Genomic DNA, 16,439 nt, shown 5'->3' on the forward strand with positions numbered 1-16,439 from the left:
ACTCCCTGGGTCCCTGCAGGCTGCATTGCACCGACTTGCCTCAGGGGTGGGGGCAGGATGCGCAAGGTGGTGGAAGGAAGGACAGACTGTGATATAATAAAACCTATAACAGCATTAATGGTGATGATATATGCTGAAGTTATGTAATGGTAAAATGTCAGCTAGTAGAAGTTTCAGCCTGCAGATAATAATTATGAACCGTGATTCACTTGTTTGAACTTCTATAAAATTCCCTTCTATTGTTCTCTGTAAGCATCCTTGAAATTACAGAGTCTAGAGAAAATAATAATAATAGTAACAATACTAGTTATTATTATTATCATTATTGCTGTTATTCACATACATTATGTTCAAAATGTCATCTCTGCCCCATACATAAAGGCAAGATCTCTATGAACTGCAAAGGTGAATTCACTTGCAAGGGGCTCATTGCAATGCCATTTGCCTTCTAAGGCACTTTAGCCACTCGCTTTGGGTTTGGATCATCAAGAATTATTACCCACTTGCAATGATCAAAATGTACCTTTAACACATTTTTGCAAGTATGTTTTTGCAAGTATGTTTTGAGGTCATCCTTCTTTTTGTGATATTGCCCTAAATAGTTTGACTGTATATTTAATTCATGATCTGAGGTACTTACATGGAGCCCTGGAAATCAATAGACAGATCGGACTTTAAGCGCATGTCTTTTTCAAGAAACCTGCATGAGTAAAATATTTGGTGGCTGAATTTGCTTTAATGAGTAAACTCAAAAGCTGTACAGAAAGACCTCTTCTTAAGGCTTGTCTACCCTGTGATGGTGGTGGGCCCTGGTAATCTTGCCCTACCCACAACTTGCCCATGCATACTCAAAGGTCAGCTCCAAATGTGGATGTATGCCAGAGAGGCTGATCTGGGATTAACCTTCTGCTTCTATTCTTAATCCCAGTTTCTGGAGTGTCTGAGGATAGCTATTGGGAGCAAGCAAAGAGCAGCCTCACTGGAAACCTTCTGAGTTTGAAACATCAGCAAGTGCAGGTGGGCAGAGCGTGGGAAAGGCATACTCAGGCTCCTCCGTGCTGGACCTCACTCCTGCTGGGATATTGACAAGCCCGACAATGTCAATTAAAGGAGAGTAGGCAAATGGAGAGGGAATGAATGATGGCATTATCATTTTAGCCTGTGAGGCACCCAAGACATCTTTTCAGGAAATTTCACCAATATTCTTCTCCAATTTACAAAACCAAAGCTGTCTGAAAACCAGTAGTCTCTACATGTTAACAAGCTGAGGTTCCATAAGGCACGTGGCCTCCTTACAGCCAGCTGTATTTCATACTGGACTGTGAAGAAATGTTGCAGTCTCTTTTCCTCCATTGTGGACATGTCCCCCTGTCTCATGCCAGCTTGCTGAATTAATTTTCTCTGATGCTGATTTTCATCTGAACCAAAGCCTTTTAAATGAATCCAGGCTTGGAAAAGGAAAGGAAAGGAAAGGAGACAAGCAAGCTCCTTTACTTTCGGCCTGCCAGACTGAGGCTGTTTCTGATTTAATTTTCAGGCCTGCTTAAAATTAACTTTCTCTTGAGTTAAGCAGCATTTTAGTTTTATTTTCTTCAGATTTATTCTTTAATCAGAGAAGGTCACATCAGCAGGTCCACAAGATTATTTGTAAATTTGTCCCTAAAGGGATATGAAGCAAGTGAATTGGTTTCTCTAAGGATTGAGGCCACAGTAACTGCACTCCCTTGCTGCTCATTATCAGGCAGGCACTTGGACTTTACTGCTGGAGGATATTTGTTTTCATTGCAGTTTGAAAGAACCGAGCAATGCTAATGCTTCCATTCCCTCCCTTAAAGTAGGGCTTTCAGCAAAGCCACTGCTTATATTTCTGTTCTTGCTTCTCTGCCTGATTCGTCATCTCTAGTTTTGCTATTTTGTGACAGCAAAATTATTAGGTTCCTTTGGCAAAAGAGGCTAGGCAAAAAAGTACTACCAACTTGGACACAGCTGCATTACCCCCATTATGGCCATTTTTGGCACTAGTTCCTTGTCCATAACTCATTGATCTGGCCAAAATAGTACCTTAGTGGGAACTGTAAAATAAGTTATGCACATGGGGTGAGAAACATAACAATTTTGCTGCCCCACAGCAGAAACAGTTCCACTTTTCAAGCATGAAACTGATATTGTGGAGGATACTCACTAATGAGTCATGGAACCCAGCTGGTCTGGGAACCCTTGCATACTGTTACAGATACGGAACAGAGCTGGTGGAGTCATCGGTGACCGAGACATTGACACCCACCCATCTCCTGACAGGATGGAAACGTAGGAGTAGCAGCTTCAGTGTTACTCTGCTGATGGTCTATAGGGGGGCATCAAGATTGCTTCTGCTCACTACAGCGAACTTCACAGCCTGGCCAGCTGAACTGTAGAGCAGGTCCTGGATCTTGGTCTAGATAGTTAAATTGTTCTCTCTCAAGACTCCTTACACTTCCAATTCTATCCCAAACACTAGCTTTATTTTTTACAATGGAGCAAGTTCAGGATGGTATTCGTATCTGAACTCTAGCTCTATATGAACACAGCACTTGTTCAAAGTACAATCTACGTGTGGCTAATTTATAGTGTTCACACTGCCTTGTTTCTAGGATGCCAGGTAAAATGGTGACACATAAACACTAATGAAAAGCCTTTTTTGTGGCAGTTTAAAAAATAATGGAGTATGCCACTTAAATGAACTCCCAAGGGCAGGGTCTCTATCAATCCCAAACCCCTCTGTGACGTGGGAAGCCAAAAGTCAGGAGGGAGACTGGAATCTCAATTCATTATGCTGGACCTGTCATTTATCTTTTAGCCCATATATTTCAGTCTGACAGCAGTTCTCTGATGCATAAAATCAGAGATTATTATGCACTTGGAGGAGATGATAGATTACTACATTTTTACAAACATTGTAACTTTTGATTTATGCTATCCAGTGCTTCTACTTCATGTTTAATACTGGTTTCTTTTTGAACCCAAAATCCGTATAAGAGAGATCCTCCTCAAGTTCTCTCAAATGGGAAATAGTTCTCACTGCACATCCAAATTCATTTTTATTCCACATAGCTTCAATTTCTATTCTATTCTATTCTATTCTATTCTATTTTTTACCTCAACTTACAAATATATTTTGTAGGAGCAAAAGTACCTGCTCAACTCTTGTCTTATACCAGGGTTGTCCAACTAGTGGCTGTCCAACTAGCAGGCTGCATCCAGCCCCTGAGGGTTTAAAATGCAGACCCTGAATTCCCACCTCTCACCACTTTTTTTCATCACTTCCCAGCTGCTGCCACTGCCTCTCCAGGCTCCCTATCAGGCGCATCAGGGCAGGACAGTCCACAGCTGCTGGAAGCCATGGCTGGTGAGCTTGAAGGAATCTAGGGACTCCCCATAGTGTGGCAGTGCTGGTGCAGTGTGGTGTTGGTGTGGTGCAGTAGAGGGGTCCATGCAGTGTGACACAGTGCATCACAGGTTGGGCATGCATGGCAGGGGCACTGGCATGATACAGTGGGAGTTGCACATGGCATGGCATGGTGCAGTGTAGTGTAGCAGCTGGCGAGGCACAAAGAGTGTGGCTTGTGGCCCATGCCATGTGTAGTCAGGGGTCTGTGGCCCCCAGCCACTTGGAAGTTGGACACCGCTGGTTCAAATTCATTTTTTAAAGTCCTCTCATGTTAATGTGAAGGCTTGTAATAATTTTAATAAGGTCTCTTGAATAAACTGAACAGGACTGAGGCTCTTAAATTCCTAAGGATTTTCTATACTTCTTCATTATCATGCCCAAAACTTCCAAAGGAAACACATTCCACCCACTTGCTCCCACTCAGAGTACACCAAGTCCTGGAAGTGAAACAATGAAAATACCTTAGAGTGGTCCTAGGATGCACCTCAGTTCAGCCAGCACTCAGGCTCTCTGCATCAGGTATGCTATTTGGTATGTGCCCAGGATATCAAGTCCCCTTCATTGCCTTATTTCTGGGATTCAGTTTGTGCTGAAAGGGAGCAAAAAGACAGGCTGTTTCTTGGCATGGTCCCAAGTATGGCACAGGGATGGTGTAACCATATTCAAAGCCACTAGTGAAAATTATACTTCATACTTCGGCTCCTAAATCACTTAGGTATTTTCAAGAGCTTTAAAAAGAGTTTGATGTGCTTTTCAAGAAGTTGTTCCTTGACTCCAAAATAGTAAGTTTAAATTAGGCATTTAATTTTCTTAATTTACATATACCACACCTCCAAAACAAAATAAACTTTCCTGCCCCCTCCCCTACATCCACATAATAAACTCCACCAAGCATTTTCACTAGTCAGCTCTAGAAATGCCTTCTCTGCCCTGGGCAAATGCTGCCTTGGGCAAATGCTACCCTGGGCAACTACCCAGTTTGTCCATCAGATGGGCTGGCTGTGCTTACATAGCTGAATGTTATCTGGCTCTTTTAAAAACCCACCTAATGTGTCTGTCTCTGCCATTTCCTCTTCTTCCTCCTCCTTCTCCTGCTCTTTCCTCTTGCTTTTGTCTGCTTTAATAAAGGTAACTCTAGGCCAGCAGTTCCCAAACTCTGACAGATTGCACTCCACCAATTTAGAATGATACAGCCTTAAGTAGCACCAGGAAATTTTTGTCATATAAAGTAATTATAATAAATATGTTAACATGTACCACTGACAGGCTGTCTGTCTACCACTGGTGGGCATGTGTACAGATTCGGAACCTCTGTTCTACGGAAAATGACCCCTCTTTTCCTATTTTCTTAACACGGGGACACCATGTAAAATAGTATTTGAAGAGAACAATGTCTGAATCATTTTGGTGCCAAAGTGAAATCTATATACATTCTTCTACCTGCAGGGCTTTGAGAAAGATGATACTCCACTCTGATGTAATACTTATTGTTTTACTGAATCAGCCACAATACCTCCAATATACTGGCTTGCTAAGTGGAAAAAAATATGCTTGTTCTAATAACATTTACCTGAAATTACATAGGATTATTTTGCAGAGATTAAAGAACAAACAAACTCTGTATATGTGGAATAAGAGAGTCAAAATAAGCTTCTTCAGTCACAGGCTTCCCAAAAGTAACAGATTGCACAAGTGGGAGTCTCTAGCCCTCAAGCTGATGTGTCACTGTTGGTGACTTACACTTCAGTTTGTGTTTCCAAAACAAAGATTTTTATTGTAAGAGTCCTAGAAGTGTTTGCAGGCTCTTTAGGAATAAACAAATCTTGACAAAATTTCTGTGACCCTGCCACTGGAAAAATACTAAGTCAAGAAGAAGGGGTATAATATAAACTGAAGAAAGAAAGCCTCTATTGTCCCTGTAATTTGCATGAGAGTGTGTTGTATCTGTTACTACACTTGCTGATGATCTCTTTTATATGAATGACCATTTATAAATAACAGCATGACATGTGACTTTTCTCTGACAGCTCTTTTTTCTGACAGTTCCCTTTTCTCTGACAGTCCATGTTACTTGTACTTCTTTAAAGAACAAATTTCTCAGAGGGATATTCTAGAAAAGTATAAAGAAAAACATTGAGGTGATAGGCAGCTTAGACAGGTGTGGAAGAAATTATTCAGGTTTCACAAACTGAAACATCTGTAGTTTTATAGGTGATGTTATTATGAGGTTTTTACATTTCTTTCTTTCTTTTCTTTCTTTCTTTCTTTCTTAGTTATTTTGTCCTTGTTGGTCATCCCCCATATATTAAATGGCAGAGCCTGGGGGGAATTTCAAGCACAATAAAATTCAGTGCGGGCAAAAATGTATTTGAAAAATATTAAAACATATGTTGTTATTATAAGACTATTAATAAAAGGTCACAGCAGACTTCAGAACAGGAGATGCCACAGTCATTAGGTCTACCTTTCTTATTTACTAATCTTCTGAAAGACATTTTCTTACAAATCTTAAAAGAATGTCATGCTCGTAGCTCTTCAGCATCCAAACAAATATTAACCTAATAACAGCTTAGTGTCAACTTTGGTTGTACTGTTCTGTAAGTTGCTTTACAAATTGTTCAAGCTTGAATATACAGTCTTGTAATAATGGGCAAATCTCAAATGTGTCCCACATCTATGAATTCATTTCGGTCACCAAACATATTGTGAAGAATTAAAAGAAAAGTAGTGATTGATGGTTACAAAATTATCCTGCTTTTGTTTTATATAAATTTGTTTAGCAAAACTACTGAACTTTCTTTTAACAAAATAGAAAAGCTATTGTAGGAGTCCTGTTGATGAAGCATCTCAATGCATTCTCATCAATATAGCACTAATGATGAATAATCACAGGAACAAACTGAAAAGAGAAGTGGTAGATTCTCCATCTCCTGAAATTTCTTATAAACAAGACATATTTCCAGGAAATACACTTTAGTCAGACCCAAGTTATGTTGCTTCAGAGGGGTGTGCAAAATGGGCCTATTTGATTCAGATTCAGGGACAATGATTGGATTTGTTGATTTGGATCACTGTCCCTGATTTGATTTAGCTGAATCCAAATCTGAAGATTCAATACTGATTTGGAGAATCAGTGATTCGGACATAGGCGCAGCTTTAAATGTTTTTTCTATACACCTCGATGTACCAGGCACAGCTTGTAAATGCTGTAATGCTGGGGCAGATGGAGCATCCCACGGGAGTGCAAAGGGCCCCCCGCATGCTCGGGGGTGAACCTGGAAGTGGACTGGAAGTACTTCTGGTCCACTTCCGGGTCTGCTGGGGAGTGTGGTGGGGACCCCCCCATGCTCCCCCGGCTCAGCGATTGTCCACAGGGGGACCCCAGGTGCCCCCCCCAGTCCCAAAAGGCACCAGTTGCCAATCGGGGGGGGGCATGGGCCCCTCCCCTATGCGCTCTCTGGTGGACCCGGAAGTGGACCAGAAGTGCTTCTAGTCCACTTCAGGGTCTGCTGCCAAGCGCACTGGGGAGCCCCCTGCACTCCTGTGGGACACGCCATGCGCCCCATTATCACAACATTCATGAGCCACCTGCTACCTAGAGGTATATAGAAAAAACATTTAAAGCTGTGTCTACATCCGAATTGCCGAATCTTTCCGAATCTCTCCAAATCGATTCAGAGGGTTCTGATTTTATTCAGAGAGATTTAAAGGGTCCTCTGATTTGATTCAGATTTGGAGATTTGGCCCTCAAATTGCACTGAATTTCCTATGAATCAAATCAGGGACCGAAGCTTCGCACAGCCCTATTGCTTAGTACAAGATGCAATTCTGTATCCTGCATTACAGAAGAAGACAGACTAGGTGATCTATAGTGGTTCCTTTTGAGCTTAAAAACTCTATGTATATACTAATTATTAAGGTGCTGTTAATATATGATATTATACAACAAATCAATGGGAGTTTGGGAAAAATAAGAGGTGCCACATCAGGCTCGAAACAGTAATTAACTTTCAGACCACACAAAATGTCCTTCATAGTCTCAGCACAATGACACTTTTAATCTAATGACTAAGGACAGGAGTTGTTTGGTGTTCGGTAGTGTATTTAATAATCCATCATATTCTACCATTGCTGCAACTATTATTATAAAGTAATTATATTTTCTGGTGGTGTGATATTTCAGCTGAAACTACTGGAGGGTGCAAAAATAATTCTTGTAAGTGATAATCTGAGGAATACATTTCAGGGGGAAAATACAGTGAAAAATGTTTAATGAAAAAGATTGATCAATTATCTTTTGAACCCTTCCCCCACTCCTGTATATTCCTGATTTCTGCTGCATCTCTGCACCCACTCAATGTGGGTCAACACAGCTACATACATATTGAAACTTTCTTTGGGATCCCTGGTTGAAAGACACTCTATATAATTGTATTTAGTATTCTAAGCTGGAAATGTGAGAGCATGTGGGTGAGCAGAGGTTAAAATGATCATTGCGTAGGTGCAATGAAAATGAACTCTGCAAACATAAAAGACAGAATAAGAACAAATATATGAGCAATGTAGACCTATTGTCAAAGACTTTGGTGTTGTATTATTTGTGTTGCCTTTATTAAATTTAGATGAAAAGCATTAGATTTGTGCATATGAGTTGCAAGCCATTTTTGTTTTGTTTTTCCCTTTGACATGATGTACATAGAGAGGGTGTTGTACAGCAATATAGACAATTAATCTATTGTATTTTGTTCTGTAGAAGTGAGCCCTTCAGTGCTTGCCACTGATCCCAGACAGTCTTACATGGTTACTACTCCTCTCTTATTTATTCAGTGAGACAAGAATCCAGTGAGACAATTGCCTATTTTCAAGAAGTCAAAAAAGAGCCTTAGGTGGTTTCTTTGTGTTCCCACATTTTGGACAAATTAGCAGTTCAAAAGGAAGTCAGATGCAGGCAGCAGAAATAGAAGATAAATTGACCTACAAGAAATCGGGTTAAGACTTTTCCCTACACCAGTCAAGTCAGTGGAAGTTTTCCCATTGATTTGAATGAAAGCTAGATCAAGCCTCAAGTCATCAAGGCAGTTAATAATGTGCATATTATTATTCATTTATTATTCGTTGCCCCTAATGGGGTGCAGTGCCAAAGTGGTTAAAGCATCTCACAAAGGCTCTGGATGTGTGAGTTCAAGCCCTGCTCTGGATTCATGCCAAATGCTGCCTGCAGAAGATAGTTCTAAATGGGTACCCAGTCATTTAGACTGAGAGGGTCAAAGGTGACTGGATATGATACTAGTAAAACATGTGCCTTAAGCGTGATAATCCAATGGGCCATTAAATTTTAGATGACCTTTCACTTGACTTTCTAGTGCTGAAGCTTTAAGTTTATGTGTAAGTGATATACCCAATAGCAATTGATTGTAAAAATATTCAGGTGCCTACTGGAGTTGGATATCTGGATACCTTTAAAAATCTGGCCTCTAATGTTTAATAGAATTTGGATCTAGCAGTTCCCACTGTTCAAATTTCTTATATGCAGCTATTTTTTTACCCAAAGTGCACACGTCATTACTGATGACAGGAAAAGTAGATAATGGGTACATCTATATGTGTGCATTTACTACACAGTAACCAAAATTATTGTGCAGCATGGGTGTGCATCTACACGTGCATACCTGTACCGTGCAGTAAATCTTATGCTAACTTGAGCATAAATGTGATATCTGCTTCATGTAAGTATTAAATTTATGCTTGATTAGTTATTGTGCAGTACGTACAATAACACTGTGTATGGAATGACTTGAGACTGAGTTTAGTCCCATGTCAGTCCACACACAGTGTTAATATGATTTAATGCCTGCATGTGTAGATGCTGGCCTAGCCTGCTTACTGCACAGTTAGTTACTGTGCAAGAAATTTAAGCTAGTATAAATGCATGTGTAGACATGCCCAGTGAAACCTAAATACACTATTTCTTAAACTTTTCAAATTAATTTAATTTTTGCATTCAAATATTATGGTAATGGATGAGGACAACAAAAAGGTCCTGATGATCTATGTGATCATTCTGTTCAAGACCCGCTGACAGGCTGTGGCCAAAGCCCAAGAGCAAAAGCCTTACTTGAGTTTTGCTTTACATAAACTTCTCCATAAATTCACAAGCCATTACAGCAAGTGAAACACTGAAAAATAGTTTAAAACCATTTCATGGAGATGAGTTAGGAAGCAAGCAAGTAACTTGATGGGTGGTATAGGATTGCATAGGCCCATTTAACAAAATAAGCCAGATCCATGGCTAATGTCAATGAGTGTATCACCACTGACTTCCATGGCACTATGGAGACTAACTCCATACACCAACAGACTAGTTGGCACAATAGTTGTAAGGCACTTTGCAAATATTTTGAACTATTTTTCTAGGTACTAGTTCACCTAACTGCAATAATCATTTCAAAAGGTAAATAGAAAGGCCTTGTGCTTCCAAATGAGTTGTCATTTTTCAGCAGTCTTTCTCTGAACTGTCAAAAAAAAAAAGTTTGCCAAGAGTTTGTTTACACTAATGCAGCAACCCTTCCTGAAAAGGGACTGAGCACATGCCCCCTGTTCCCTGCCCACCTGAGATCACCTAAGCACTCTACTCACAGAAGTTTGCCAATGAGACTACCTTAGGCTTTGTGTCATGGGACTGCTTTTAGGTATGTGGTATACCAAGAGCTCAAATGCCAGCACAGAGGAATAAATCCAGAACAGTCTCATTGTTGAATTTCCAGGTAGGGAGCATATCTGCAAACTCAGGTGGGCTGGACATGCTCAGCCCATCCTCCCTGGGATCAGATACTGCCATGGCATAGACAAGCTCCAAATGAATTTTCAGTGAGAACATCGCTTCCATTTAGGTAGATCACATATATCTGTTGTGACTTGCTGTGATTATTGCAATCACAATTACAGGCAACAGGGAGTATCAGGGCCATGTTGTGCTAGATACTGTATTATACAAGCACATGGTAAGAGGCAGTCCTCATCCTAAAGAGCTTACAATTAAATAACAAATACAAAGGAAATAATGGAAAACAGAGGCTCAGGACCCTCCTGGCCCTCAACAGCAGAGCCAGATATAGGATTCTAGGTCTCATGATGTCCATTGCCCTCCCCCACCCCTCTCAAAATGCAGATGCACCTGGCATATTTAGAGAGCCCAACTTTTCATGAATATGGGACACATCAACCTTAAACCATGGCTGAATAGAAATGCTGTGTTCTGTTGTTTGGCCTCAGTCTGCTTTTTGTGATGCAATCTCATAGCTTGCAGGGACAGTGACAAATTATAACCAAGCAGGGAGCTGGTCTTCATTTTTCTTTCTAAAACAAAATGCAATTATTAATAAACAAAGTGATGAACTGGAGAAAATAATAATTTGAGGGGATCTGACAAACTGATTGTATTGCAATGCTACTTTCCTCATGGGGCATAACAAATTAAATGTCAAAGACAACTACAGAGCAGTGATCTATCTCAGTTTGGGCATTAATCAGCCTCCCTCTCATTTACCACTTTCTATTTAATTAGCTGATGGTACACAGTATAAACAATGAACCTTTCATTCAACAATCTCCATAATTGTAATTTAAATGGATTTCCTGACAGTTGCCCTCAAGGCTGCAGGAAGATGATTCCAAGAGCTCAGTGTGCACAGAGTACAACTTACATAATGGACAAAGATTCAGATCCTGGTCCGAGGTGCAATTAGATAATGTCAGGCAAAGGAAAAAAAGGATCAGGTGAACTGCAAATGGAGTCAGAGAAACGTGCATTTGATATTACTGGGACACTAAACTAGAACACGCACAAACAGACCGAGATAAGAATTAAGGTATTAGATACTGTCTGGGAGGAAAATGAATATTCATGTCAGTGAAACTGTGCAGAGTAAGTAGCAAGCTGATGGATAGCCATAAAAGTCAATGAGATGGTACAAACTGAAACATTCACTTAAGAATGTAAATCCTGAAAGTGAAGAATGCAAGCCAAACAGAACATTTTCTTCAGCCCCACCAGAAATTGTCCAACTGTTCCTTGTTGGCCACAAAAACACGTTATGAAAAGTCATGTGGAGTAAGTTGGCACTGGCGTGGAGACATGAATTTGTGCCTGAATCAAATAAATTTCTGTGTGTAGATTAGCTGTCACTGTTGTGTATGGATACGTGCTGGGGCTGCAGTTGAGTTCTGGACTACAAGAGACAGAACAGACTGTGGTTGGCCTAAGTTTACAGAACATTCTTATTATGGTGTCATGTCATGTTTAAATAAAAATAATTTGGTGGTTCAAAGAAGAAACTAGTCAAGAAACCAAGTTGTGAAATTTTTGAAAAAAAAAGAGTAATAGGGGACAAATAAATGAATTCTAGGTTGAATTTAACACATTTCAGTAGAAGGGATATCAGAATCTGGGTAGCGTTAGACTGAGCGAGATACTGTAAGAGTTGCTATTGCTTAAGCTCCTCTACATTTTGTTTGCCTCTCAGTCCTAACGTAGTTTATTCACGCACAGGGTTTTCCTGGACCAAGAAAAGTACCGTATCTCACAATGTACAGGTCAACACAGTGTATAAGTCAACCCCATTTTTCTGATCCAAAAAGTGAGGAAATTCATAGGTCCACTATGTGCCTGCCACTTGTAGTTGTCTGCCAATTTAAGGTCTGAATCAGGCAGCCAGCAGGTGACTGATCATGGTGGCCTTTTTAAAACACAGGACAGCTATATAAAACACAGTTTGCTGCTGGCAGCTAGGCAGAGACATTGCTTGCCTGAACTGCTGTATGAAACATCTGGCAGGTAAGGGCAGGGGGCTCTTGGTCCTGGGCATGACATAAAACTGCACCCTGCTGGGGATGGGTGGCCTGTTAGGGCTGTTCATGGCATGTCAGCCCCCAAGAAATGCCAGGCCAGTTATTACCTCGGTGAAAGGTGAGGAGGGGTGCCTTAATAACCCCAGCCCCCAGGTGGGGAATCACATAGTAGGGCCCGAGAAGGCGGACCCATATAAGAGAGAGTGGGCTAGTTGCTCAGAAGCCTGACTTGAGACACCCTTGACTGGTCAATGCTGGGGCCAGGACCAGAAGGGTCCAAAGGGCCAGGGGCCCACCATGATGGATTCCCAGGGTTGGGGGTCTGGGGTTCCAACTGGCCTTGAAGGTGAGGCCAAAGGTCCTCGGGTGGGTGGGGGAGCACACCCAAGAGGGAGAAGTCTGCAGGGAGCTTGGCAGCCCAGAATGAGGGAGGAAAAGGCTGCTTGATGGGAAGGGATCTAGTTGGGGTCCAGACTAGAGTGTTATGGGGCCCAGTGTAGGGCTGGAGATGTTAAGAACTTAGATTCCATCTGCAAGGCATGGGCCACCATGTTGGGGAGATTTGGAGCAGTGGATAGTGCCCCCTGGCATCGGGGCATGTAATGGGTAGTCTCCCACATTTTCCACCAGTTATGGGAACAACAAAGTTATGGCAGGTGAGACTGGGCAGACTGGAGACAGGTAGGTGGGCCGACTTGAAACTTGGCCCTGAGCTTGCCCCCTGTCACATAGTGTATAAGTTGACCATGGGCTCGATGCCGGGCTCGGTGCTCAGCTGGTGCAGCCCCATCCCCTGCAAGTGCACTATAGACACACCATTCGGCTGGGCACTGAACCCATCCCCATCCCCTGTGAGTGGTGCTGCCTGGGCTGCACCAGCTGAGCACTGAGCCTGGTGCCACTCCCAGGAGATGGGACCAGGCTTGGCACTTGGCTGGCATGGCCCAGGCAGCACCACTTGCAAGGGATGGGGCCAGGCTTGGTGCCCAGCTGAGCAGCATCTCCATAGTGATGGCAAGGCTGGCAGGCCATGCTTGGGTTGGGCTGGGGCCCCATGGCCCCTGGCAACAGGGACGCTGTGAGTAGGTGAGGAAGATTGGGTTGGGCCAGACCAGAGTTCAGCTGGGGATGGGGGCAGGGATGGGCAGTGCAGGGGTGATGGTAAAAGTATTGATATGGTGTATACTCAAGGTTGAATTTTAAGACTTAAAAATTAGACTTAATAACTCGACTTATACACCATGAAATACAGTAAGTGCAATGCAGTATCAGATTACTGAAGACATATTATACTATATTCCATTCCTCCCAGCACCTTTGCTTAACTCTTTGCTGATGCCCAGGCTGAAGTTCAATCTTTTTAGGACTGTCAAAAAACATACAAAACTAAAGCTCAGGGCTACTGTGCAGAGAATGCTGAGAAGCAAGTATTAAAGAGTTCCAGGTCAACCTCAAAGAGGCTATCAGACAATTTACTTACTAAATGAACATTTAATGCATGCAGAGAGTCCTGTAGATAGGAAATGGTGTAAATAGCCTTTGTAATGCCATGAATAATTAACAAACAGAAGTTATTAGGCAGTAAATGTACAGGAGTTCCTTGGTATTACATATCTTGAAGTAGAGCATTCCCACATAACATATATTTCTGTACTTTAGCACACATTCCCCTCTAATTCTCTTTCAGGGGTAACTTCTCAGTCTTTAGAGCTTGATCAAACTATGTAATGTGTAACAGACTCTTCAGAGAAGAAAGGCACAAACTTCAAAACCCTGTCAGCAAACAACCAGGGGTCTCCCCAGCTAGCAGCATTCCAGGTTTTTGGTTAATAGCTGCCTATCGGCTGCCTATCCTTACTGGCTAAATGGAAATGTGTGGTCTCTATTCACAGGGACCCAAACCTCAAGGCAGATACATCTCTTCACCCTCTATCAGTCAGCCTTTAACTCCTATGTTCATTACATTCCCCCTTCTTGAGTTCTGATTAGCTGACCACTCTGCTGATAGATATGTCCAGGACCTGCAACACTTCTTGCCCATAATGAAACTTTCCTCTCCACCTTTAGAAACAGCTAGTAAGTATGTCCAATGTCACATATCCCCCATTTCTGGATGTTTCTGGCTCTTCCAACTGTGGTGCTTTGCCTTGTCTGCCTTCTGGTCCTGTATAAAACCTGGGGGTTGCCCAAGTGGTCATTTTAAGTGTTATGCTGGCATTGTTATAATGGGAAGTACTAACTGGGATCTGGCTAAGAATACTAGTGTATAGGGTAAGTTTAAATGATTTTGCATGTTTCTCCAGCATGTAGTGTGCCCTTCTTCCCTCAACAAATATTTGTCATTATGAACACTTCCATGGTATCATAATCTTGTCCACAAATTTGTGACCCATATGTCTGTATGCCCTGTGGTGTAGACCTTCACATCCCTGGACCTACAGGTGCTCAGTGCCCTTGGAAAACTGGCATCATTGAATGCACTGAAGTGAAAATCAGATTCACAAAGGGCCATATCCTGTCTGATCTCAGAAGCACCTAAATAGAACTTGGGTGAAATTTAGGCACCCAAGTGCAAAGGAGTGAATCAGGCTGGTGCTCCTAGGCAAGCTATAAAACTTGGTAGGCACCAAAATACAGGAGATGTCTCCATTTTTAATTGCAAAGGTCCACTTGGACTTCTTGCACAGAAGTGATGGAGTTTTACCACATGTCGTATAACATATACATGCAGATAACATGGGCATATAAATCCCTGGAAAAACTTAATATGTTAAATTTGCTTCAAGCCCATCTAACAGCTTAAAAATTTTCCTACTGGTGTCCACATTTTATCCCACAGCCTAGTGGTTAAAACACTTTACCCGGGATATAGAAAATCTGCTTGTAGAATCTTCTCATCACAAAGATATTCAAATGCACATCTTTTACTTCCCAGAAAAGTGTCTTAATTACCAGACCATGTGTTAGGGCAAGTGGAAAGAGCATTCTCCACCTCTTTTGTTGAAGCTGGGCCTGTAGATGGCTATAAATGACTAGATCATGAATCCAGAGACAGAACAGGTAAGGGGGAATCTGACATCATGGCCTAGTGGCTATGGCATTTCCTGAGAGGGAGGTGTCCTGCGTTCTACTTCTTGCTGCCAGTGTTATTTTTGTTTTTTATCCAAGTGTGGTTAAATGTAAAATGCATAGAGGCCTAGGTGTAAGCAAGAGACAACCTGGCTCCATAGCAAAGTGGTCACAGCCTTCCCCAGGGGGAGAAGGAAGAGGTCCTAGATTCTGCTCTCTCTGCATGCAGTCCCCTATGACTTTCCCACTTAGATAATTCTGTAATCTGATGGTTAGGGCATTCCCATGGGCGAGGAACGCCTGTTCTCCAACTGACATGGGGATTACTCTAACCAGGACACTATTTGGGAAAGGCAGGAGCCACTTTTGGTTAATCAGGTACTTGTCTCAGAAGACAGGTACCGGTCTGAGAAGCAAGACTATGTGTGGTGGATTACAAGGTAATAGAGGTATCTGATGTGCAGCCTGCTTTAAGTGCCTCAGCTCCTGGGAATGGCTAAACCACATTCAGGTGAACACAGGTTAGATACAGCTCTGTTCTTATCATTCCCAGGTGCCTTCAGTCTTCCTGCATTAGTCTTTGGAGGCACCTACCTCTCCATTTTCTGTATAATACTCTTAGGTGCTTAAATCAAGTTCATTTGGATTGCACTTTGGAGGTGCCCGGGTCTCCCCATAAATGGCATAAAATCAGTGATGTAAAGAATTTGTTATTCATAAGAATAATGATTCACTGACCTTAAGAATAATTTCTTAAGATTCTTAAAAATTCTATCTAAGTGCCAGTGGAGATCCAAGGCATTTAAACCCGGCCAGACTGGATAGCTGAGGGGCCTAGAGTTTAGCCAGGGGGAATGCCTAAATGTTGGCATATCGAAGATCAAAATGGATCTGACCTCTTCTCTAAGTCACTGAAAACCTTCTACTCTCCTTCATTCAGCACCCTGAAGGATCAAGCTTTTAGCAGATGAGCCTCTGGCTAACAGCCTCTAGCTGTACTTGCTGGACGTGTGTGTGTGTGTGTGTGTGTGTGTGTGTGTCTTAGGAAGAATCATTGGGTCAGTCTTCCTCAAAGCTGAGGATGATCCCAAAGATG

At 42.0% G+C, this 16,439-nt stretch overlaps 1 long non-coding RNA gene across 1 annotated transcript in view; it reads right to left on the reverse strand.

Annotated features, from left to right (window-relative positions):
- LOC109299745 overlaps nt 1-16,439 on the reverse strand; it is a 44,027-nt gene that overhangs the window by 6,383 nt on the left and 21,205 nt on the right. Inside the window, exon 3 of the long non-coding RNA XR_002097983.1 lies at nt 3,889-4,016. This is a non-coding gene — a long non-coding RNA (uncharacterized LOC109299745). The remainder of the gene's footprint in view (nt 1-3,888; nt 4,017-16,439) is intronic.

Source organism: Gavialis gangeticus, unplaced genomic scaffold (assembly GCF_001723915.1).
Source record: "Gavialis gangeticus isolate Ggan-Ray unplaced genomic scaffold, GavGan_comp1, whole genome shotgun sequence".
Taxonomy (NCBI): Eukaryota; Metazoa; Chordata; order Crocodylia; family Gavialidae; genus Gavialis; species Gavialis gangeticus.